The 26,454-nt window shown below is 46.7% G+C and overlaps 1 protein-coding gene across 4 annotated transcripts in view; it reads right to left on the minus strand.

The window, feature by feature from the left end:
- Window positions 1-20,360, minus strand: part of TMEM219 (transmembrane protein 219) — a 36,022-nt gene extending 15,662 nt beyond the window's left edge. For 3 of the 4 annotated variants that reach the window (XM_077983805.1, XM_077983804.1, XM_028840504.2), the window contains exon 1: window positions 20,238-20,350. The gene's annotated coding sequence lies outside the window, so the exon portion shown is untranslated. Of the gene's footprint in view, window positions 1-20,237 lie in introns of all 4 variants that reach the window. The other variant, XM_028840505.2, reaches the window with a different exon arrangement.
- Between the last annotated feature and the right edge of the window lie 6,094 nt (window positions 20,361-26,454).

Here is a 26,454-nt window from a genome sequence, read left to right on the forward strand (position 1 = left end):
ATTAGGTGGCAGAAGTTGGGTTATGATTTAAGCCTGACCACAGCATGGCATGTGGGAATGAGAAAGCCCTGTTGAGGCTCATTCATTCAATAAGCATCTGTTGGCTGCCAGGCTGTGTATTCTGTGGGCTGGGAATATAGTGGTGGACAAAGTATTCATGATCTCTGGCCTCCTGGAACTACAATCCAGCACATTCAGGCTGGGCGCGGTGGCGCATGCCTGTAATCCCAGCACTTTGGGAGGCCAAGGTGGGAGGATCACCTGAGGTGGGGAGTTCAAGACTAGTCTGACCAACATGGAGAAACCCTGTCTCTACTAAAAATACAAAATTAGTCGGGCATGGTGGCACATGCCTGTAATCCCAGCTACTCGGGAGGCTGAGGCAGGAGAATCGCTTGACCCAGGAGGCAGAGGTTGTGGTAAGCTAAGATCATGCCATTGCACTCTAGCCTGGACAGTAAGAGCAAAACTCCATCTCAAAAAAAAAAGGCAACAAGAAAAGTGCATGTTTGCCTAAACTTTTTTTCTTCTTCTTTTTTTGGAGGCAGAGTTTCACTCTGGTTGCCCAGGCTGGAATACAATGGCGCGATCTCAGCTCACGGTAACCTCTGCCTTCTGGGTTCAAGCAATTGTCCTGCCTTAGCCTCACTAGTAGCCAGGACTACAGGCATGCATCACTAGGCCCAGCTAATTTTTTTGTATTTTTAGTAGAGACAGGGTTTTGCCATGTCGTCCAGGCTGGTCTCAAACTCCTGACCTCAAGTGATCCGTCCACCTTAGCTTCCCAAAGTGCTGGGATTACAGGTGTAAGCCGGTGAGCCTGGCCTTTTTTTTTCTTCTTCTTTTTTTTTTTGAGACAGGGTCTTGCTCTGTTGCCCAGGCTGGAGGGCAGTGGCACAATCTTGGCTCAGTGCAACCTCCCTCCCCAACATGCTCAAGCAATCCTCCTACCTCATCCGCCCAAGTAGCTGGGACCACAGGTGTGCACCACTACGCCGAGCTTTTTTTTTTTTTTTTGTATTTTTAGTGGAAACAGGGTCTCACTATGTTGTGCAGTCTGGTCTTGAACTCCTGAGCTCAAGCCATCCAGCTGCCTCGGACTCCCAAAGTGTTGGGATTACAGGTGTGAGCCACTCTGCCCGGCCCCATCTAAACTTTTTTTTGAGATGGAGTCTTACTCTGTCGCCCAGGCTGGAGTGCAGTGGCGCGATCTCGGCTCGCTGCAACCTCCAACTCCTGAGTTCAAGCAATTCTCCTGCCTCAGCCTCCTGAGTAGCTGGGATTACAGGGGCATGCCACATGCCTGGCTAATTTTTGTATTTAGTAGAGACGGGGGTTTCACCATGTTGGCCAGGCTGGTCTCGAACTCCTGACCTCAAGTGATCCACCTGCCTTGGCCTCCCAAAGTGCTGGGATTACAGGCGTGAACCACTGCTCCCACCCATCCACCTAAAGTTTTACATGCACATTCAATCAGTGGAAGTTCAGTCCTCTTGGAGCCCATCCTTGAATAAGAACCCAATGTAGATATTAAATAATGTATTTAATATGGTTCTCTCTACCCTACTTGGGCCTTAGTTTTGTGTTTAGTTTCATAGTAGAACCGACTGATAAAATTACTCCTTCCTGAGCCAGGCGTGGTGGCCAGTGCCTACAATTTCAGCCACCCAGGAGACTGAGGCAGGAGGATTGTCTGAGCCCAGGATATCGAGACCAGTCTGGGGAATAGAGCAAGACCCCATCTCTAGAAAAAGAAATTACTCCTTCCTTTCCCCTTTACAATTTGGTTTTTATCATGTGTTATTCATCCATTCTGTCAACCAGTTCATTCATTCAAGAAACATTTAAACGTTTGCTAAATGCCAGGCACTTGGTTAGGCACTGTGGGAAGCCACACTTCCTACCATGGAAAAGCCTTAACGAAACAGGCAGATACAAAGCCGGCCACGGTGGTTCACGCCTGTAATTGCAGCACTTTGGGAAGCCGAGGTGGGAGGATCACTTGAGCCTAGGAATTCAAGACCAACCTAGTCAACATAGTGAGGCAATTTTTGTTTTGTTTTGTCTTGTTTTTGAGACGGAGGTTTGGTCTTGCCGCCCAGGCTGCAGTGCAATGGCACGATCTTGGCTCACTGCAACCTCTGCCTCCTGGGTTCAAGTGATTCTCCTGCCTCCCTAAGTGCTGGGATTACAGGTGTGACACATTGTGCCTGGTCAAAAAAAATTTTTTTTTTTTTGAGACGGAGTCTCATTCTGTCGCCCAGGCTGGAGTGTGGTGAGGTGATCTCTGCTCACTGCAAGCTCCACCTCCTGGGTTCATACCATTCTCCTGCGTCAGCCTCCCAAGTAGCTGGGACTACAGGTGCCCGCCACCACACCCAGTTAATTTTTTGTATTTTTTAGTAGAGACAGGGTTTCACCATGTTAGCCAGGATGGTCTCAATCTCTTGACTTCATGATCCGCCCGCCTTGGCCTCTCAAAGTGCTGCGATTACAGACATGAGCCACCGCGCCTGGCTTTTTTTTTTTTTTTTTTTTTAAGATGGAGTTTCACTCTTGTCGCCCAGATTGGAGTGCAATGGCACGATCTCAGCTCACTGCAATCTCTGCCTCCCAGGTTCAAGCGATTCTCCTACCTTAGCCTCCCGGGCAGCTGGGACTACAGGTGCCCGCCACCACGCCCGGCTAATTTTTTGTATTTTCAGTAGAGACGGGGTTTCACCATCTTGGCCAGGCTGGTCTCGAACTCCTGACCTCTTAATCCACCCACTTCGGCCTCCTGAAGTGCTGGGATTGCAGGCATGAGCCACCACGCCCAGTCTAAAAAAATTTTTAAGTTAGCTGGGCGTGGGGGCGTGCACCTGTAGTCCCAGCCACTCTGGAGGCTGAGGCGGGAGGATCACTTGAGCTGCAGTGAACCAAGATTGCCACTGCACTCCAGCCTAGGTGACAGAGTAAGACCCTGTCTCTAAAATAAATACATAAACAAATAAATATTACTTTTTTGAATTATGTCAATAACAAAACAAATTATTATCCCTATTTTATGGATGAGAAAACCAAGACTTAGCAATGTTAGCAAACTTGTCCATGGTCTCCACCTAGCCCACCAGCTACATGTCCCACACAGGAATGAACAATAAACATATTGAAAAAAATAGGCTAATATGATTGCCGGTGATAAGAAATACTTATTCCAAAATAGAATTTAAAAAATAGGATAATATGATTACCTGGAATAAGAGAAACTTTCTGAAGCAAGACACACAAATATAGAAACCATAAATGAAGAAGGTTGATAAATTTAATTATTTAAAATTTAAAACCTCTGTATAATAAGACACCATGTGAGTGAGAAGTTGGAGAAAATCGCTGCAGTCTATATACACCGTCAAGGGATTAGAAGCTGCTAACATTTTTTGTTTTGTTTTGTTTTGAGACGGAGTCTCACTTTGTCACCTAGGCTGGAGTGCAGTGGGTCCCTCTCAGTTCACTGCAACCTCGGGCTCCCAGGTTCAAGCGATTCTCCTGCTTCAACCTCCCAAGTACCTGGGATTACAGGCGCTTGCCAACACCCAGCTAATTTCTTTTGTATTTTTAGTAGAGACAGGGTTTCACCATGTTGGTAGGCTGGTCTTGAACTCCTGACTTCAAGTGATCCACCCGCTCGGCTTCCCAAAGTGCTGGGATTACAGGCATGAGCCACCGTGTTTTGTTTTTTACTAAGGTAAAATTTACATATAGGCTGGGCGTGGAGGCTCATGCCTGTAATCCCAGCACTTTGGGAGGCCGAGGCGGGCGGATCACAAGGTCAGGAGATCGAGACCATCCTGGCTAACACGGTGAAACCCCGTCTCCACTAAAAATACAAAAAATTAGCCAGGCGTGGTGGCAGGCGCCTGTAGTCCCAGCTACTCGGGAGGCTGAGGCAGGAGAATGGCGTGAACCCAGGAGGCGGAGCTTGCAGTGAGCCGAGATCGCACCACTGCACTCCAGCCCAGGCAACAGAGCGAGACTCCGTCTCAAAAAACAAAACAAAACAAAACAAAATTTACATATAGTGAAATGCACAGATCTTAAAGTATAAAATTTCTTGAGTTTTGACAAATGTAATGCTTATCTAAACACCCCAATCAAGACATAAAACACGGGTTGGGCGTGGTGGCTCACGCCATCTCAAAAAAAAAAAAAAAGACATAAAACACTTCTAGCACTCCAAGAACTTCCTTCCCTCCCCTTTCTAGTCAGTCCCCACTGCCCATGTCCATAGACAACTACTATCCTGATTCCGTAACCACATATAGTTATTTTTTTTCTTTAAAATGCCCACATTCACTTAATAGACTGTAAGTGTCGTTAGAGGAGTATGTGCCTGATTTTGTGTGTGTGTGGGGGGGGGGTAAACAATATATATAATATAAAACTTGCCATTTTAGCTTTTTTTGTTTTTTGTTTTTTGTTTTTTTGAGACAGAGTCTCACTCTGTTGCCCAGGCTGGAGTGCAGTGGTACAATCTTGGCTCACTGCAACCTCTGCTTCCTGAGTTCAAGTGATTCTCCTGCCTCAGCCACCCAAGTAGCTGGGATTACAGGCATCTGCCACCATACCTGGCTACTTTTTTGTATTTTTAGTAGAGACGGGGGTTTCACCATATTGGCCAGGCTGGTCTTGAACTCCTGACCTCAGGTGGTCCACCCGCCTTGGCCTCCCAAAGTGCTGGGATTACAGACGTGAGCCACCGCGCCTGGCCATTTTAGCTACTTTTAAGCGCATAGTTCAATGTATTAATTATATTCACAATTTTGTGCAACTGTCACCACTATTTTCAAAACTTTTTCATCACTCCAAACAGAAATTCTGTAACATTAAGCAATAACTTTCTTTTTTTTTTCCTGGGAAAAAAAAATGGATCATTTATTATATAAAAACATGATTGGCAGAATACAGAAAAACTGTTTCTTTTACCTTTACATATTTATTACAAACACCAAACTGTAACAATTGGAAGAATGAATTTCAAACTACCCAAAATTATTCATTTGGTGAAATTATTCAAGTCATGAATGCTAAGTAAATAGATGCACTTCAAAATATGCGAAGCGTGGCTGAGTGCAGTGGCTCACACCTGTAATCCCAGCACTTTGGGTGGCCGAGGCAGCCAGACTACCTGAGGTCAGGAGTTCGAGACAAGCCTGGCTAACATGGTGAAACCCTCACTGTACTAAAAATACAAAAATTAGCCATGCATGATGGCGGGTGCCTATAATACCAGTTACTTGGGAGGCTGAGGCAAGAGAATCACTTGAACCCAGAGGCAGAGGTTGCAGTGAACTGAGATCAAGCCACTGCACTCCAGCCTGGGTGACACAGCAAGACTCTGTCTTAAAAAAAAAAAAGTAATACACCACATTGATAGAATGAACTAGGGAGAAAACACATGGTCATCTCAATTGATGCAGAAAGGCTCTGAAAAAATGAACGCCCTTTCATGATTTTATTTATTTATTTATTTATTTTGAGATGGAGTTTCGCTCTTGTTGCCCAGGCTAGAGTGCAATGGCGTGATCTCGGCTCACCACAACCTCCGCCTCCCAGGTTCAAGCAATTCTGCCTCAGCCTGCTGAGTAGCTGGGATTATAGGGATGCGCCACCATACCTGGCTAATTTTTTTGTATTTTAGTAGAGACGGGGTTTCTCCATGTTGGTCAGCCTGGTCTCGAACTTCTGACCTCAAGTGATCTGCCCACCTCGGCCTCCCAAAGTGCTGGGATTACAGGCGTGAGCTACCGTGCCCGGCCAACACCCTTTCATGATTAAAACTCTCAATAAACTAGAAATACACAGGAACGTCCTCAAAATGATAAAGGCTATAAATCACAGCTAACATCATACTCAACAGGGAAAGACTAAAAGCTTGTCCCCTCAGACCAGGAACAAGACAAGGATGCCTGCTCTCATCACTTCTATTCAACATAGTACTAGAAGTTCTAGGCAAAGCAATTCGCCAAGAGGAAATAAAAGACTTCCAAATTGGAAAGGAAGAAATAAAAGGATCTCTTTTCACAGATGATATAATTATATATAGAAAATCGTAAGGAATCCACACAAAAATTTTAGAATTAAGTTCAGCAAAGTTGCAGGACACAAAATCAATTCAGTTTTTACACACTTGGAGCAAACAATTTTAAAAGGAAATTTAAATAATTTCCTTTGCAATAGTATCAAAAGAATAAAATACTTAGAAAGAAATTTAACCAAGGAGCTCAAAGATTTGTACACTGAAAATTACAATATACTGCTGACATAAATTAAAGAAGACCCCCAAAAGAGAAAACATCCCACATTCATGGATTGAAGGACTTAATAGTGTTAAGATGGCAATACTACCCAAAGCGATCTGCAGTTTCAATGCAAATTCCTAACAAATCATATCAAATCCCAATGATGGTTTTTAAAGAAATGGAAAAACCCATCCTAAAATTCATACAGAATCTAAAGGGATCCTCAATAGCCAAAACAGTCTTGAAAAAAAAACCGAAGGACTCAATTTCCTGATTTTAAAACTTACTACAAAGCTATCATAATCAAAACAGTGTAGGGGCTGGGTGCAGTGGCTCATGCCTGTAATTCCAGCACTATGGGAGGCCAAGGCAGGTGGATCACCTGAGGTCAGGAGTTTGAGACCAGCCTGGCCAACATGGCGAAACCCCATCTCTACTAAAAATACAAAAATTAGCTGGGTGACGAGTGCTTATAATCCCAGCTACTCGGTAGGCTTAGGCAGGAGTATCGCTTGAACCCGGGAGATGGAGGTTGCAGTGAGCCAAGACTGCGCCACTGCACTCCAACCTGGGGGATAGAGCTAGACTCTGTCTCAAACAAACAAACCAACAAAAACTGTAGTGGGGGCAGGTGTGGTGGCTCATGCCTGTAATTCCGGCACTTTGGGAGGCCGAGGCGGGAGGATTGCTTGAGGCCAGGAGTTCAAGACTATCCTGGGCAACATGGTGAAACCCAGTCTAAAAATAAAAAAATTTAGCTGGGAGTGGGTGCAAGCGCCTGTAATCCCAGGTACTCGGGTGGCTGAGGCACGAGAATTGCTTGAACCTGGGAGACAGAAGTTGTAGTGAGTCAAGATTTGGCCACTGTACTCCAGCCTAGGTGACAGAGTGGCAAAAACAAACAAACAAACTAACAAACAAAAAACAATGTAGTGGGAGGTCAGAGCAAGATGGCAGAATAGAAGCCTCCTCAGAACCATCATAAGAACCAAAAATCAGGTGAGTGGTCACAGTAGCTGATTTTAACTTCATATCACGGAAAGAGGCACTGAAGAGGGTAGGAAAAACAGTCTTTTTTTTTTTTTTTGGATACAGAGTCTCCCTGTCACCCAGGCTGGAGTGCAATGGTGTAGTCTCGGCTAACTGAAACCTCTGCCTCCCAGGTTCAAGCTATTCTCCTGCCTCAGCCTGCCTAGTAGCTGGGACTACAGGCATGCGCCACCATGCCTGGCAAGTTTTTGTATTTTCAGTGAGACGGGGTTTCACCATGTTGGCCTGACCTCAAGTTATCTGACCTCAAGTGACTCCTGACCTCAAGTGATCCGCCTGCCTTGGCCTCCCAAAGTGTTGGGATTACAGGTGTAAGCCACCGCGCCAGCCAGGAAAGACAGTCTTGAATCATTGACACCACTCGTCCCCCACCCCCTAGCAGTAGCTGCATGGCACAGAGAGAAACTGTGCACTTGGAGGAGAGAGAGCACATGGACTGGGGGATTTGGCACATTGAACTGAGGGACTTGGCAATGAACTCAGTGCTGCCCTGTCACAGTGGGGAGCAAAGCCATGCTGGACTCAGCCAGTGCCTTCCCAAGGAAGGAGCATTTGTATCAGCCTGAACCAGAGGGGAATTGCCCATCCTAGTGGTGAGAACTCAAGTTGTGGCAAGCCTTGCCACCACAGGCTAAAGTGCTCTGGGGTCCTAGATAAATTTGAAAGGCATTTTAGGATACAAGGACTGCAACTTCTAGGCAAGTCCTAGTGCTGGGCTGGCCTTAGAGCCAGTGGACTAGGAAGGCATATGACCTAGCTAAACACTAGCTGGGGCAGCTAAAGGAGTGCATGTACTACCCTTCCCCCAATCCCAGGTGGCATAGCTCACAGCAAAGAAAGTAACTCCTTCCTTCTGCTTGAGGAGAGGAAAGCAAAGAGTAAAGAGGGCTTTATCTTGTATCTTGGATAGCAGATCAGCCACAATAGGATAGAGCACCAGGCAGAGTCATAAGGCCCTCATTCCAGGTCCTAGCTCCTGGATGACATTTTTAGACACACGCTGGGCCAGAAGGGAGCCTGCCGTCCTGAAGGGAAGGACCCAGTCCTGGAAGGACTTATCACCTGCTGACTAAGGAGCCCTTGGTCCCTGAATAGCCAACAGCGATACCCAGGTAGTATCTGTGGACCTTGAATAAGAGTCTGAGTTGTGCTGGCTTCAGGTAAGGCCCAGCACATTACCAGCTGTGGTGGCTCTGGTGAAAGACTACTGCTTGAGAAAAGCGGAGAGAAGAGTAAAGGGAACTTTGTCTTGCACCTTAGGTACCAGCTCGGCCACAGTGGGGTAGAGTACCAACCAGATTTTTGGGGCCCCCAAGTCCAGACCTAAGCTCTTGGACAACATTTTTGGACCTGCCGTGGGCCAGAGGGGAACCCACTGCCCTAAAGGGTGAGTCCCAGGCCTGAGAGCATTCACCACAAGTTGACTTGAAGAGCCCTTGGGCTTTAAGTGAGTGTTCAGAACTCTCTGTGGGCCAGTGGTGGTGGTGGCCACTGGGAGAGGCTCCTCTGTCCATGGAAAGGGGAAGGTAGAGTGGGAGGCACTTTGTCTTGTGGTTTGAGTCCCAGCTTAGCTGCAGTAGAATAGACCACCACGTAGATTTCTAAGGTTTTTGACTCTAATCTCTGGTTCCCAGACAGCATCTCTGGACCCTCCCAGGGCCTGGGGAAACTCACTGCCCTGAAGGGAAAGATAAAAAGCTGACTGGTGGCCCCAGCTGCTGATTGTAGAGCCCTAGGGCCTTGAGTGAACACAGGTGGTATCCGGGTAGTGGTTACAGTGGGCCTTGGGTGAGACCCACTGCTGTGCTGGCTTCAGGTATGACCCAGCACAGTCCCAGTGGTGGTGGTCATAAGAAGGCTTGCATCACCCCATTCCTAGCTCCAGGAAGCTCAGCAAAGAGACAGAGACTCCATTTATTTGGGAGATGGTAAGGAAAGAGAACAAGAGTCTCTGCCTAGTAATCAGAGAATTCTTCTGGATCTTATCTAGGACTACCAACGTGGTACTTACATGAGTCCACAAGAACCACAGTGTTATTGGGCTTGGAGCTCAAGTCTCTTTGAATACATGGAAAGTCTTCCCAAAAAAGATGGGCACAAACAAGCCCAGACTGCAAAGACTACAATAAATACCTAACTCTTCAATGTGCAGATACCGATGAACATCCACAAGCATCAAGACTATCCAGGAAAACATGACCTCACCAAATGAACCAAATAAGCCACCAGGGACTAATCCTGGAGAAACACAGATGGGACCTTTCAGACAGAGAATTCAAAAAAGACATTTTGAGGAAACTCAAAGAAATTCACAGTAACACAGAGAAGGAATTCAGAATTCTATCAGATAAATTTAACAGAGATTGAAATAACTAAAAATAAGCAGAAATTCTAGAGTTGGAAAATGCAATTGACATACTAAAGAATGCATTAGAAAGTGAGGTGACTCACACCTGTAATCCCAGCACTTTGGGAGGCCGAGGTGGGTGGATCACCTGAGGTCAGAAGTTTGCGACCAGCCTGGCCAACAAGGTGAAACCCCATCTCATCTAAAAATACAAAAATTAGCTGGGCATGGTGGCACACACCTGTAATCCCAGGTACTCAGGAGGCTGAGGCAGGAGAATCATTTGAGCCTGGGAGGCAGAGGTTGCAGTGAACCGAGATTTCACTACTGCACTTCAGCCTGGGCAACAGAGTGAGACCCTGTCTCAAAAAAAAAAAAAAAAAGAAAGAAAGAAAAAGAAAAGAAGAATGCATTAGAGTACCTTAATAGCAGAACTGATCAAGCAAAAGAAAGAATTAGTGAGCTTGAAGGCAGACTATTTGAAAATACATAGGCAGAAGAGACAAAAGAAAAAAGAATAGAAAATAATGAAAAATACCTACGAGATCTAGAAAATAGCCTCAAAAGGGCAAATCTAAGAGTTATTAGTCTTAGCAGAGGAGGTAGAGAAAGAGATAGGGGTAGAAACTTTTTTCAAGGAATAATAACAGAAAACTTCTAAAACCTAGAGAATCAACATTCAAGTACAAGGTTATAGAACACCAAGCAGATTTAGCCCAAAGAAGACTACCTCAAGGTGCTTAATAATCAAACTCTCAAATGTCAAAGATAAAGGATCCTAAAAGCAGCAAAAGAAAAGAACCAAATAACATACAATGGAGGCTGGGTGCAGTGGCTCACACCTGTAATCCCAGAACTTTGGGAGGCCGAGGCAGGCAGATCATTTGAGGTCAGGAGTTTGAGACCAGCCTGAGCAACAGGGTGAAACCACATCTCTACTAAAAATACACACACACACACAAACAGGCATATTGGTGCATGTCTGTAGTCCCAGTTACTCAGGAGGCTGAGGCAGGATAATCGCTTTAACCTGGGAGGTGCAGGTTGCAATAAGCTGGGATTGCGCCATTGCACTCCAGCCTGGGCGACAGAGCAAGACTCCATCTCAAACAAACAAACAAAACAATGGATCTCCAATTCCCATCTGGCAGCAGACTTTTCAGTGGAAACCTTACAGGCCAGAAAAGAATGGCATGACATATTGAAAGTGCTAAAAGAAAAAAAAAAAATTACCCTAGAATAGTATGTCTGGTAAAAATATTCTTCAAAAAGGCCGGGCGCAGTGGCTCACGCCTGTAATCCCAGCACTTTGGGAGGCCGAGGCGGGTGGATCACCTGAGGTCGGGAGTTCGAGACCAGCCTGACCAACATGGAGAAACCCCGTCTCTACTAAAAATACAAAATTAGCTGGGCGTGGTGGCACATGCCTATAATCCCAGCTACTAGGGAGGCTGAGGCAGGAGAATTGCTTGAACCTGGGAGGCAGAGGTTACGGTGAGCCGAGATCGTGCCATTGCACTCCAGCCTGGGCAACAAGAGTGAAACTCCGCCTCAAAGAAAAAAAAAAAAAAAGGCCGGGCGTGGTGGCTCAAGCCTGTAATCCTAGCACTTTGGGAGGCCGAGACGGGCGGATCACGAGGTCAGGAGATCGAGACCATCCTGGCTAAAACGGTGAAACCCCGTCTCTACTAAAAAATACAAAAAACTAGCCGGGTGAGGCGGCGGGCGCCTGTAGTCCCAGCTACTCGGGAGGCTGAGGCAGGAGAATGGCCTGAACCCGGGAGGCGGAGCTTGCAGTGAGCTGAGATCCGGCCACTGCGCTCCAGCCTGGGGGACAGAGCAAGACTCCGTCTCAAAAAAAAAAAAAAAAAAAAAAAAAATTCTTCAAACATGAAGGAGAAATAAAGACTTGCCCAGACAAACGAAAATGAAGGATTTCTTTTTTTTTTTTTTTTTTTTGAGACGGAGTCTCGCTCTGTCGCCCAGGCTGGAGTGCAGTGGCGCGATCTCGGCTCACTGCAAGCTCCGCCTCCCGGGTTCACGCCATTCTCCTGCCTCAGCCTCCCGAGTAGCTGGGACTACAGGCGCCCACAACCGCGCCCAGCTAATTTTTTGTATTTTTAGTAGAGACGGGGTTTCACCGTGGTCTCGATCTCCTGACCTTGTGATCCGCCCGCCTCGGCCTCCCAAAGTGCTGGGATTACAGGCGTGAGCCACCGCGCCCGGCTAAAATGAAGGATTTCATGAACACCAGACCTGTTCTACAAGAAATGCTAAGGGGAGTTCGTCAATCTGAAAGAAAAGGATGTTCATGAGCAATAAGAAATCATTTGAAGGTACAAAATTCACTGGTAATAGTAAGCACACAGAAAAATACAGAATATTATAACACTGTAATTTTGGTATATAAACTACCATTATCTTCTTTTTTTGAGATGGAGTTTCACTCTTGTTGCCCAGGCTAGAGTGCAATGGTGCAATCTTGACACACCTCCTCTTCCCAGGTTCAAGCAATTCTCCTGCCTCAGTCTCCCGAGTAGCTGAGATTATAGGCACGCACCACCACACTCAGCTAATTTTGTATTTTTAATAGAGACAGGGTTTCTCCATGTTGGTTAGGCTGGTCTCGAACTTCTGACCTCAGGTGATCCACCCACCTCAGCCTCGCAAAGTGCTGAGATTACAAGCATGAGCCACTGTGCCCGGTCAACTACTCTTATCTGAAGTAGAAAAGCTAAACAATGAACCAATAAAAAATAATAACTACAACATTTCAAGGCATAGTACAATAAGACATAAAGGGAACCAAATTAAAAAGCAGTGGGGGCCGGGTGCAGTGGCTCATGCCTGTAATCCCAGCACTTTGGGAGGCTGAGGCAGGTGGATCACGAGGTCAGGAGATCGAGACCATCCTGGCTAACACGGTGAAACCCCGTCTCTACTAAAAATACAACAACAACAAAAATTAGCCGGGCTTGGTGGCGGGCACCTGTAGTCCCAGCTACTTGGGAGGCTGAGGCAGGAGAATGGCGTGAACCCGGGAGGCAGAGCTTGCAGTGAGCCGAGATTACACCACTGCATTCCAGCCTGGGCGACAGAGCGAGACTCTGCCTCAAAAAAAAAAAAAAAAAAAAAACAAACAGTGGGGGCTGGGCACGGTGGCTCACACTTGTAATCCCAGCACTTTGGGAGGCTGAAGCGGGTGGATCACGAGGTCAGGAGTTCAAGACAAGCGTAACCAATATGGTGAAACCCCGTCTCTACTAAAAATACAAAAATTAGCCAGCCGTGATAATGCGCACCTGTAGTCCCAGCTACTTGGGAGGCTGAGGCAGGAAAATTGCTTGAACCACGGAAGGCAGAGGTTGCAGTGAGCTGAGCTCACGCCACTGCACTCCAGCCTGGGCGACAGAGTGAAACTCCATCTCAAAAAAAAAAAAAAAAAGCAAAACAGAGTAGATGAAGTTAAAGTGTAGAGTTTTTATTATTTTTCATTTTGCTTGTTTGTTTATGCAGCCAGTGTTAAGTTGTCATCAGTTTAAAATAATGGGTAATAACATAGTATTTGGCTGGGCATGGTAGCTCACGCCTATAATCCCAACACTTTGGTAGGCTAAGGCGGGAAGATCACTTTAACCCAGGAGTTCAAAATGTTACTCATTTTGCCTGGGTAATGGCAAAATATTGACTCCACAAATAAAAAAAATTAGCTGGGTGTGGTGGCATGCACCTGTAGTCTCAGCTTCTAGGTAGGCTGAGGCAGGAGAATCACTTGAACTCAGGAGGCAGGGGTTGCAGTGAGCTGAGATTATGCCATTGCCCTCTAGCCTGAGTGACAGAGCAAGACTCTGTCTCAAAAAAAAAAAAAAAAAAAAAAGATCGTCTTGACGAAGTGGAGTTTCTCCCAGGGATGCAAGGATGGTTCAACATACACAAATCAATTAATGTGATACATCATATCAACAAAATGAAAGACAAAAACCATATGATCATTTCAATTGATGTTGAAAAAGCATTTGATAAAATTCAACACTACTTCATAATAAAAACCCTCAAAAAACTGGGTATAGAAGAAACATACCTCAACATTATAAAAACCATGTATGACAGACCCATACTGAATGGGGAAAAACCTGAAAGACTTTCCTCTAAGATCTGGAACACCACAAGGATGCCTACTTTCACCACTGTTACTCAACAACACTGTCACTTCCCAAGCTGGAAGCCTTTGCTAGAATAATTAGACAAGAGAAAGAAACAAAGGGCATCCAAATTGGAAAGGAAGAAGTAAAAATTATTCTTGTTTGCAGATGATAGGATCTTATATTTGGAAAAAACATAGACTCCACCAAAAAACTATTAGAACTAATAAACGGGGGACAGTCATGCCAAGCACCTTAATTCATTTTAATGGTGGAAATAATGGACACATATGCTCAGGGAGTTCAAGTCATCTCACTTATGACATATAGACAGAATGAATATGGTTTTTTTTAGCAATATGATTCTTCTTCTTTTTTTTTTTTTTGAGACGGAGTCTCGCTCTGTTCCCCAGGTTGGAGTACAGTGGTGCCATCTTGGCTCACTGCAACCTCTGCCTCCCAGGTTCAAGCGATTCTTCTGCCTCAGCTTCCTGAGTAGCTGGGACTACAGGCACACACCACCACGCCTGGCTAATTTTTGTATTTTTAGTAGAGATGGGTTTCACCGTGTTGGTCAGGCTGGTCTTGAACTCCTGATCTCATGATCTGCCTTCCTTGGCCTCCCAAAGTGCTGGGATTACAGGCATGAGCCACAGCGCCCGGCCATTCTTTTTTTTTTTTTTTTTTTGAGACGGAGTCTAGCTCTGTTACCCAGGGTGGAGTGCAGTGGCATGATCATGGCTTGCTGCAACCTCCGCCTCCCAGATTCAAGCAATTACCCTGTCTCAGCCTCTCAAGTAGCTGGGACTACGGGCGTGCACCCCCAGATCTGGCTAACTTTTTTTTTTTTGAGATGGAGTCTCGCTGTGTCACTCAGGTTAGAGTGCAGTGACGTGATCTCAGCTCACCGTAAGCTCTGCCTCCTGGGTTCACGCCATTCCCCTGTCGCAGCCTCCCGAGTGGCTGGGACTACTACAGGTAGTCTGAGGCCTGGCTAACTTTTTTTGTCTTTTTAGTACAGATGGAGTTTCACCATGGCCAGGCTGGTCTTGAACTCCTGGCTTCAAATGATCCGCCCATCTCGGCCTCCCAAAGTGCTGGGATTACAGCCTGAGCCACTGTGCCAGGCCAGTCAATAATAATTTAATTGTATATTTTTAAATAACTGAAAGAATATAACTGGATTATTTGTAACACAAAAGATAAATGCTTATTTATTATGATGTAATTATTATGTGTTGCATGCCTGTAGCAAAGTATCTCATGTACCCCATAAATATATATGCCTACTATGTACCCACGAAAATTAAAAACAAGAAATTTAAAAAGTTAAAACAAACAAAAGAAAAAACCCAGTGTGATGCTGACCTAAGGGTAGACAGAGAAACAAATGGAGTAGAATAGAGAACCCAGAAATAAACCCTCACATACATGGTTAACTGATTTTCAACAATTGATTTTCAACTATTTTCCCTTGTTGAAAATAGTTTTTTAGACTATTTGATGAGGAAAGCATTCATATTTTTGACAAATGTTGGTGGGCAATGGGGGAAACATGCAAAATAATGAGGTTAGACCTTTTCTGTACCCCACATAGAACGCTTAGCTCACATACAAACAATTAACTCAAAATGGATCAAAGATCTAAACTTAAGTGCAAAAACCATAAAAATTCTAGAAGAAAATATAGGGGAAAATCTTCATCATATTGTATTTGGCAATGATTTCTTAGATATGATACCAAAAGCACAAACAACAAAAGTAAAAATAGATAAATGGGACTTCATCAAAATAAAAAGTTTTGTGCTTCAAAGAATACCAGCCACAAAGTGAAAAGACAGCTCACAGAATGGGAGAAAGTATTTGCAAATCCTACATCTGATAAGGTACTTGTACCTAAAACATATAAATAACTCTTACAATTCAATAAGAAAAAGACAAATAGACCAATTGAAAAATGGGTAAGGGGCCAGGCACGGTGGCTCATGCCTGTAATCCCAGCACTTTGGGAGGCCAAGGCGGGTAGATCACTTGAGGTCAGGAGTTCGAGACCAGCCTGGCCAACATGGCGAAACCCCATCTCTACTAAAAATACAAAAATTAGCCAGGTGTGGTGGCATGCGTCTATAATCCCAGCTACTCTGGAGGCAGGAAAATCACTTGAACCTGGGAGGCGGAGGTTGCAGTGAGCCAAGATTGCACCACTGCACTCCAGCCTGGGTGACAGAATGAGACTCTGAGTCTCCAAAAAAAAAGAAAAAAAAAAAAATAGGCTGAGTCTCCAAAAAAGAAAAAAAAAAGAATTCTGATACATACTACAACATGGATGAACCTTGAAAACATTGTGCTAAGTGGCCAGACATAAACTATAGTCACATATCATATGATTCCATGCATATAAAATGTCCAGAACAGGCAAATCTACAGGGAGATTAGGGACTGCCAGGGGCTGGGCACACAGGGGAATAGAGAATCACTGCCTAACGGGTTTGGGGGTTCCCTTTGGGGTGATGAGAATGTTTTGGAGCTAGATCAAGGTGATGCTTGCAAACATTGTGAATGTACTTAATGCCACTGAATTGTACACTGTAAAATGGTTAAATGGTAAATTTTACATTGTGTTTATTCTACTACAATTTCTTTTTAAAAACTGAGCTTATTATTTTTTCTGTTTTTTCCTTTTGAAACAGGGTCTTGTTCTGTTGTCCAAGATGGAGTGCAGTAACACGATCATGACTCACTTCAGCCTCGACCTCCTGGGCCCAAGTGGTTCTCCCACCTCAGACTCCCAAGTAGCTGGGACTACAGGCCAGCACCACCACACCTGGCTAATTGTTTTGAATTTTAGTACAGATGAGGTTTTGCTATGTTGCTCAGGCTGGTCTGGAACTCCTGGGCTCAGGTGATTCACACACCTCAGCCTCCCAAAGTGCTGGGATTACGGGCGTGAGCCACTGTGCCCAGCCTACTTTTTCTTCATTTAACTTCTCTTACTGTGTCTTCATCTCAGGTAACAGCGTGATCATCTACTCAGTCTCCCAAGCAAGAAACCTCTGAGTCAGCCTGGACTCCACCCTCTGCCCTTATCCCACACAATCCATGCATCACAGTCTTCCAGAAGCCTTCCCCTCCTCTCCATTCCCTTTGCTTCCTTCAGGCTTTCTTTGTCTCTCACCAGGACTCAGCAGTGTCTCCTCACCCTTCTCGCTGCCTCCACTTTCTCCTCCATTCAATGCACCCTCCACATTGCCTCCTGAGTTTGTTTCCTAAAAGAGCAACCTCAAGACTCAGCTGCTCTGCCTGAAGAACTCTGCTGCCTCCAGCAGAAAGCTCCACCTTTTTTTTTTTTTTTTTGAGACCGAGTCTCGCTCTGTTGCCCAGGCTGGAGTGCAGTGGCACAATCAAGGCTCACTGCAAGCTCTGCCTCCTGGGTTCACACCATTCTCCTGCCTCAGCCTCCCAAGTAGCTGGGACTACAGGCGCCCGCCACCATGCCTGGCTAATGTTTTGTATTTTTAGTAGAGATGGGGTTTCACCATGTTAGCCAGGATGGTCTCGATCTCCTGACCTCATGATCCACCCACCTCGGCCTCCGAAAGTGCTGGGATTACAGGCGTGAGCCACTGCGCACGGCGAAAGCTCCACCTTTTGAAACAGATATGATCCTCCAGCTGGGGCGCCGTAGCTCACGCCTGTAATCCCAACACTTTGGGAGGCTGAGGTGAGAGGATCACTTGAGCTCAGGAGTTCAAGTCCAGCCTGGGCAACACAGCAAGACCTCCACTGAAATTCAAAAAAATTAGCCAGGCGTGGTGGCTGTAAGAATTAAGGAAAGAGAAGAGAAACATGAAGGGTGGCTTGACAGTCATCAGGGATAGGTTTATTTTGAATAAACCTGAGAGGGGTGGCTGGCAGGGTTAGGTCAGAGCCACCCTCTCTTACAGGCTAAGAGTTTGTAAGGATTCAGGGTGGGAGAGTTTATCAGAGGCTTGGACTGCTTCTGTGTCTCTTTGTTGTACTTATGTTGTGTTTATCTTTTTTCTGCAGCTACAGGCATATCCCCTGAGTCTGCTTTTAACTTCTATATCTTAGTTCACCTGAAGGGAAAGAAATGTGCTTATTAAGGCCCATTATTTTTTGTTTGTTTGTTTGTTTTGAGACAGTCTCTCTCTGTCATCCAGGCTGTGCAGTGGCGTGATCTCAGCTCACTGCAACCTCTGCCTCCCACATACAAGGGATTCTCCTGCCTCAGCCTCCTTAGTAGCTGGGATTACAGGTGCACACCACCATGCCCGGCTAATTTTTGTATTTTTAATAGAGATAGGGTTTCACCATGTTGGTCTGGAACCTCAGCCTCCCAAAGTGCTGGGATTACAGGCATAAGCCACCGCGCCCGGCCTAAGGCCCACTGTTTTACTGGGGCCCATTGTATGAGAGTGAAGTTTGGCAGTTACCCAAGAGACTTTGCCTCCACCTCCCTCTGTACCCAAACTGTCTTATCTGTGTTTTACTGTCTGCTCTTTCTGTCTGCTTGTAGTTAGAAGTGATTTCCTTGAAATGCATGAGGCTAGAAAGGGAGCTGGAACTTAAAGTGGTGGTGTTTGTCCTAGATGACGGTGCTCCTGCTCCATCAGTGGCATATGGCTATAGTCCCAGCAGCTTGGGATGCTAAGGCAGAAGGATCGCTTAAGCCTAAGAGCTTGAGACTGCAGTGAACTGTGATTATGCCACTGCACTCCAGCCTGGGTGACAGAGCAAGATTCTGTCTCAAAAAATTAATAATAATAATGCATTAATTTTGAGACAGGATCTTGCTCTGTCACCCAGGCTGGAGTGCAGTGGCAGAATCTCTGCTCACTGCAGCCTTTGCCTCCCGGGTTCAAGCAATTCTTCTGCCTCAGACTCCCTAGTAGCTGGGACTACAGGCGCGCACCACCAGGCCCAGCTAATTTTTGTATTTTTAGTAGAGACGGGGTTTCGCTGTGTTGGCCAGGCTGGTCTCGAACTTCTGACCTCGAGTGATCTGCCCTCTTCGGCCTCCCAAAGTGCTGGGATTACAGGTGTGAGCCACTGTGCCCAGCCTACTATTTTTTTAAGAGATCCTTCAAAACCTGGCCTTAACCCTCCTTTCCAGCATCAGCTTTCATTTTTCATTCCAGTCACATAAATGTCTCACAATTCTACCTACTCCATACCTCCATATTTTTGGCTGGTGCAGCTCTCTCTTCTTTCTGCCTTGTACACATTTTCTCTTTCTTCAAGACCAATTTCAAAGGTCACAGCCTCTGTAATGCCTTCCCCCACTCTCAGGATTGAGCTCCCATTCCCACTGAACCTCAGCGAGTCTCCACCCCTCACGGTACATAGCACCCTGCATGTTAACTCTCTTGTAGAAAAATCCCTCTCCTTTGTTTTTTATTTATTTGTTTATTTACATACAGAATCTCCCTTTGTCTCCCACGCTGGAGTGCAGTGGTGCGATCATAGCTCACTGCAGCCTCCACCTCCTGGGCTCAAGTGATCCTCCTGCCTCAGCCTCCCCAAGTAACTGGGACTACAGGCATGTGCTATCGCACTCGGCTAATTTTTAAATTTTTTGTAGAGGTGGGGTTCTCACTATGTTGTTGCCCAGGCTGATCTCAAACTCCTGCCCTCAAGTGATCCTCCCATCTTGGCCTCCCAAGGTGCTGGGCCAGGTGCTGTGGTACCATGCTAGATGGTATGTCACAGGTAGCCAGCGGTTCCTGGTAGTGACTATATTCAGAATGGCAGTTACAAGTAATCAGTTTCTTCTGCAGCAAGCACAGGGGCACAGGGAGACAGTCCTGACTCCAGAGGCTAGCACCTGTTGGGGATTCTGGGATGCCAGGGCTAGCTCCACTCCTAGGGAAACTATATTGTCAGACAGGGCAACTGAGGCAGAAACCTTGGCCAACAGAGCAGAGAAGAGGAAAGGCAGGGGTCTGGTGGGCATCAGGGTTTCCAGGGCTCATTTCGGCAGTTAGAGGAAGGCAATGGCTTTTTGGAGAACAGAGTGAAGGACATATTGTGTGGGAAATGTCAGGGATGCGGCAAGGGAGGTGAATTAGCGGGGTACGAACTCCATCGCTTAGCCTAAAGCTTTTCCTGGTCTTTCCATCTTCACTGGCCAAAGCAGCTGTCATACAATTGGGTCCTTTGCTGCTATGATTCCAGGGCTGGAAGCGTCCTTAAAGATATTCCAGCCAACGCCCTGGGTAATGCTGGAATTCCTCCTAGACTTTAGGCTCGATCCACACACTCCCAGAACTAGTAAAGCCCTCAGAGACCTGGGGACCTGGTATGCAGGGCCCACTCCTGCCTCCTCTGGGGGAGTTTTCCCCACCGCCTCCTTTCTTTGCCTGGTCTAAGTCCCAGCTCCCAGAAAGAGGTCCATACCTGAGATATCTCCACTTCCTCCTCCTGCAGAGCCAGCTTAAAGTCAGGAGGCAGCACAAGGCCGCGAAGCTCCGAAAGTCCTCCAGATTCCTTTGTGGTCAAGCCAGTTTCATTCAAATGAACCTTGTTCCCTGAGGATTTGTTCATGGGGGAGTTATTGTGTACTTGATCATAGTTCCCATGGCTACCGGCTCACAGTGTGAAGGGAATGGGCATACATCCACCTCCTCCTGCAAAATTGGGATTTGACCTCATTTATAACCAAACATGCAGCAGGCAACCTTGCAAATGACACAGCATAAAGAGAGTCCAGAGAGTTCTGAATGACTTAGTAGAAAAGAACATTAAATAAAATGGTACATGTGGAAGGATGTGTTCTCTCCCTGGTTCAACTTAGGTGCATAATAGCTGTTCATAGCAGTATTAACCTTGACATTCAGAAGGGAGACCATTCAACTGAAAGGTTGCAAATTGGCAACCCTCAGCCGGAATCTCACCCATAGACCTATTTATCCAATTTCAGAGTACTATGGTTTGAACGAGTCCCTCAAAGCTCAGGTGTTGGAAAGTTAATCCCTGATGTAATACTGTTGAGAGGTGGGATCCTCAAGAAGCCATTATAATGGATTAATGCCATTATTTCAGGAATGGGTTTGTTATAAAAGCAAGTTCAGCCCCCTCTCCCTCTCTCTCATGCTCTCTTGCCACGTGATGATGTCTCACCAGAGGCAGCTCCTGTATCTTGGACTTCACAGCCTCCAGAACTATAAGTCAAATAAATGTCTATTGTTTCTAAACTACGCAGACTGTGATATTCTGTGATAGCAACATGAAGTGGACACAGAGTGCTTAAAACTTGTTCTGAGTCAACTTTAAAAAAATCAGTATCTTTCACTGAAAAAAAAAAAATCCAGGCCCGGTACAGTGGTTCATACCTATAATCCCAGCACTATGGGAGGTCGAGGTGGGTGGATCACGTGAGGCCAGGAGTTCAAGACCAGCCTGGCCAATATGGTGAAACCCCATCTCTACTAAAAATACAAAAATTAGCCAGGTGTGGTGGCATGCACCTGTAATACCAGCTACTTGGGAGGCTAAGGCACAAGATTCGTTTGAACCCAGGAGGCAGAGGTTGCAGTGAGCCAAGATTGTGCCACTGCACTCCAGCCTGGGTAACAGAGTGAGATCTTGTCTCCAAAACAAACAAACAAACATCCAGATTCCAGTGTCAATGTCCTTCTGTTAAGGGCTACCAAGAACACACTTAAAAGAAAGTTTTAAAACAAAGTTGGGGGACTGGGTGTGGTGGCCCATGCATGTAATCCCAGATCTTTGGGAGGCTGAGGTGGGAAGATTGCTTTAACGTGGGGGTTTGAGACTAGCCTGGGCAACATGGTGAAACCCCATCTCTATAAAAATTACAAAAAATTAGCCAAGCGTGGTGGCATGTGCCTGTAGTCCTAGCTACTCAAGGGGGCAGAGGTGGGAGAATCACCTGAGCCTGGGAGGTTGAGGCTGCAGTAAGTCATGATTGCAGCATTATACTCCAGCCTGGGCAAGAGAATGAGACCATGTCTCAAAAAAAACAAAACAAAGCAAACAAACAAACAAAAAAAACCCAAAACAATGACAACAAAAACCCAAAACAAAAAAAGTCAGTTTTATGGACTCATTGCAATGAAGGAGACCACATAATATGGGGAACCGCAAGGCATCTCAGAAAGAGGTGTTGAAGATGACTTAGACTGGGCATGGTGGCTCCCGCCTGTAAGCCCAGCAATATGGAATGCCAAGGCAGGAAGATTGCTTAGGCCCAGGAGTTCAAGACCAGCCTAGGCAACATAGTGAAACCCCATGTCTAATTAAAAAAAAAAAAAGACTTATTGTAGGACTTATGCTCATGTTATGTTTCAGGAGAGGATTCGAGGCAAGAGGGTTTGCTCTGGTTTAGACGCATCACGAAGGAAGGGGTAATTCTTTTTTTTTTTTTTTTTGAGACGGAGTCTCACTCTGTCACCCAGGCTGGAGTGCAGTGGCACAATCTCGGCTCACTGCAAGCTCCACTTCCCAGGTTCACGCCATTCTCCTGCCTCAGCCTCCCAAGTAGCTGGGACCACAGGCGTCCGCCACCACTTCCGCCTAATTTTTTTTGTATTTTTAGTAGAGACGGGGTTTTACCATGTTAGCCAGGATGGTCTCGATCTCCTGACCTCATGATCCGCCCGCCTCGGCCTCCCAAAGTGCTGGGATTACAGACATGAGCCACCATGCCCAGCCAGGAAGGGGTAATTCTATGTCTGAGTATCTTAATTTTCAACTGAAAGGTGGGAGAAAGGAGCAGAACTAAATAGTTTGGACAATGTTCTTGTTTTTGTCTGTGTTCAGACATCATGAGTACACAGTGGCCTTGTTTTTGTCTGATCCACCACAGTCATAGAGTGGCCTTGTCTCTGTCATGGTGTTCTACAAAACTGTTGATGTTGGCTGGGTGCAGTGGCTCACGCCTGTAATCCCAGCACTTTGGGAGGCCGAGGCAGGTGGATCATCTGAGGTCAGGAGTTTGAGATCAGTCTAGCCAACACGGTGAAACCCTGTCTCTATTTTAAAAATACAAAAATTAAGCCAGGTGCAGTGGCTCATGCCTGTAATCCGAGGTTACATATCCTCCCCCGCCTCCCCCCTCCTCTCCCCTTCCCTCCCCTCCCCTCTCTCCCTCCCCTCCCCTCCTCTCTCCCCCTCCCCTTCCCTCCCCTCCCCTCTCCCCTTCTCTCCCCTCCCATCTCCCCTTCCGTCCCCTTCACACCCCTCCCCTCTCTCCCTCCCCTCCCCTCTCCTCTCCCCATCCCCTTCCTTCCCCTCCCTCTCCCCCTTCCCTCCCCTTCCCTCCCCTCCCCTCCCCTTCCCTCCCCTCCCCTCCCCTTCCCTCCCCTCCCCTCCCCTCCCCTTCCCTCCCCTCCCCTCCCCTCCCTTCTCCTTTGCTTTCCGAGACAGAGATTTTTTTTTTGCTCTGTCGCCCAGGCTGGAGTGCAATGGCACGAACTCAGCTCACTGCAACCTCCGCCTCCCAAGTTCAAGCGATTCTCCTGCCACAGCCTCCCAAGTAGCTGGGATTACAGGCGCCTGCCACCATGCCCAGTTAATTTTTTGTATTTTCAGTAGAGTCGGGATTTTGCCATGTTGGCCAGGTCACCTGATCTCAGGTGATCTACCCACTGTGGCCTCCCAAAGTTGCTGGGATTATAGGCCTGAGCCACCGCGCCTGCTACATCCATCCTTTTTATATTGACTTTGCCTCTTACAGACAAATGATATTCAAAATACTAGACAAGAAGACACCGTAGAAATGAGTGTAGAAGGACAGAAAACAATTGCACCAAGGACAAAATAAATACCTGATCAGATAATCAAAAATCCAGCGTGGGGGCCTTATTCCAGGAGTAAAAAAACTGAAAAACCAAATAAACCCACTGCTTGGCAGGGCATGGTGGCTCATGCCTATAAGCCCAGCACTTTGGGAAACCAAGGTGGGAGGATCACTTTGAGCTCAGGAGTTTGAGACCAGCCTGGGCAACATGGCGAAACCCTATCTCTATAAAAAAATATATAAAAATTAACTGGCATTGCCAGGCGCGGTGGTGGCTCATGCCTGTAATTCCAGCACTTTGGGAGGCCGAGGCGGGTGGATCACCTGAGGTCAGGAGTTCGAGACCAGCCTGACAAACATGGAGAAACCCTGTCTCTACTAAAAATACAAAATTAGCCGGGCGTGGTGGTGCATGCCTGTAATCCCAGCTACTCAGGAGGCTGAGGCAGGAGAATCGCTTGAACCTGGGAGGTGGAGGTTGCGGTGAGCTGAGATCGTGCCATTGCAGCCTGGGCAACAAGAGTGAAACTCCGTCTCAAAAATAAATAAATAAATAAATAAACAAATAAATAAATAAATAAATAAAATAAAAAGTAAACCCAATGCTTACGGATATCAACAAAATATCAGAACGCAATTCAATTAGCTCTCAACTATCAGTAGGATGGCACCTCAGAGACATAAGCAGTTTCAGGTGTACATACAATGATGAGTCAAGGGTCCCAGTCCCAGGCAGTGAGGGCTTCAGCTGAATCTTCGTTGCTCCTCCATTTCTGATAGTATCTTCCAACCAAGGACCACCAGGAAGCACCTGTAGTTGAACAAGCGCAGCTGAACAACATGGATATCTCAGCAAGAGCATGTGTGAAAGGACTTATTACAGGATTGGAGCTTTCGTTAGGGGACTTCTTAGGCAGGTTCAAAAAGGGGGGCATTTGCTCTGAGTTGGATGCTATCAGGAGGTAGGGATAATTATTTTTGGTTATCTTAATAATTCTTATCTAGCAGATGGGAGGAATGAATCAAGCTAAAACTGTACTTAGTAAAGCAGCAGCAGTGGCCGGGTGCAGTGGCTCATGCCTGTAGGCCCAGCACTTTGGGAGGCCGAGGCGGGCAGATCACTGGAGGTCAGGAGTTCGAGACCCGCCTAGGCAACGTGGTGAAACCCCATCTCTACTAAAAATACAGAAATGATCTGGGCATGATGGTGGTTGCCTGCAATCCCAGCTACTCTGGAAGCTGAGGCAGGAGAATCACTTGAACCTGGAGGTGGAGGTTGCAGTGAGCCAAAATCGCATCACTGCACTCCAGCCAGGGTAACAGAGCAAGACTTCATTTCAAAAACAAAACAAAACAGACAAAAACAACAACCAAAAAAGAAGCAGCAGTGACTTACCCTGTGGGAGTAAGGATTGTGTTGGTAATTTTCGTGGTTTGGACAATGTTCTTGTTTCTGTGTTGAGGCTTAATTATGGAATGGTCTTTTACTCTATCATCAGTCAAAGAGGGACCTTGTCTGATGTTTTTTGTGAAATTATGCTCAACAGGACACCACCATGGCCTCACTGTTGGTGCCAGGCCAGCTCCTAGCAACATCAAGGCTTCTGGAGTGAGGGTGCAAACCAGCTCCCAGCTGGCAGCAGTTGCTTTTCTCTTTTACACCGCCACACTCGAAATCAGAATTGGCAACCCCTTTGGTAGAACATGAGCTCCCGGTCACTATAAGCCCACTTATACCCAGTAACGGGCCTACGTCACTCATTTACACTCTGACCTCTCTCCTGCGAGGTTGGTGATTGCACCAACCACGCCCAGAGAAAAGTCACTCGTCCAGCATCTCCCAGGGACCTGCTGGCAGGGCTGAAGATAGAACTCTGACTCTGTGTTTTCCCTCCAGCAACTTCCCTTGCTAGACATTGAAGTGGATTGTTAAATCCCTGATATATCGGCTTCTCAACTGGATGCAGATCGGGTCAGATAAAAACACTTCTCAGTGCACCTTCTTGTCAACAGTGGGTTCCTATCTTTTCTTCTTTCTTTTGGGATTGGGTGCTAGGTCCCATGACATTAGCTAGGATTCTAAGACCTTTGCTCAGCTGCTGCTGCCACCACTGACACGCACTCTGCTCCTCAAATACGGAGAGCGTGTTCCTGCCTTGAGGATCTTTGCATTTGCCTTCCCTCTGCTTGGAACTCTTCCCTCACATCCGCTTCCTAGCTTCAGCTCGGCATCACCTCCTCAGAGAGGCCTTCTATCCTTGGTGCCCGGGCACCACTGCTACCCCTTTTGGCTTCTTTTTTTTTTTTTTTTTAAAGGATGCTATGTTGCCCAAGCTGGAGTGCAGTGGTCCGATCATGTATCAACTTCAGCTTCCAACTCCTGGCTTCAAGCGTTCCTCCTGCCTCGGCCTCCCGAGTAGCTAGGCTTACAGACTGGGGTTACAGGTGTGAGCCACCGCGCCCGGCCGCCTTGGCCTCCTTTAAGAGCTTCCCTCCGCGCTTTGTTCCAGTTCTCGTCACGGTCTGTTCAGTGCGCGGGGTTGGGAGGCGGGAAACTGCCCAATGCCCAGACCTCACGGTCTGTTTCTCCTCAAGCTCGGGAAGCTCTCTGACAGCAGAGACCCAATCACGAGGCGGAGACTTAGCCTTCCACATCGGGCAGCGGGTCGGCCGCATCCTCGATCTGGTCTTGGGGACTCGAGACCAGAGGGAAGAGCACGTCGACCCGCCCGGGGGACCTTAGGGCCACACGCCACCTATCCACCGGCTTCCCCAGCAAGCCCACTGCGCATGCTCCATACTCCAGCCCCGCCCCCATTCAGGGGCGGGGCCGCGCCTGCGCAGCTACCCGGC

This window comes from Macaca mulatta, chromosome 20 (assembly GCF_049350105.2).
Source record: "Macaca mulatta isolate MMU2019108-1 chromosome 20, T2T-MMU8v2.0, whole genome shotgun sequence".
Lineage (NCBI taxonomy): Eukaryota > Metazoa > Chordata > Mammalia > Primates > Cercopithecidae > Macaca > Macaca mulatta.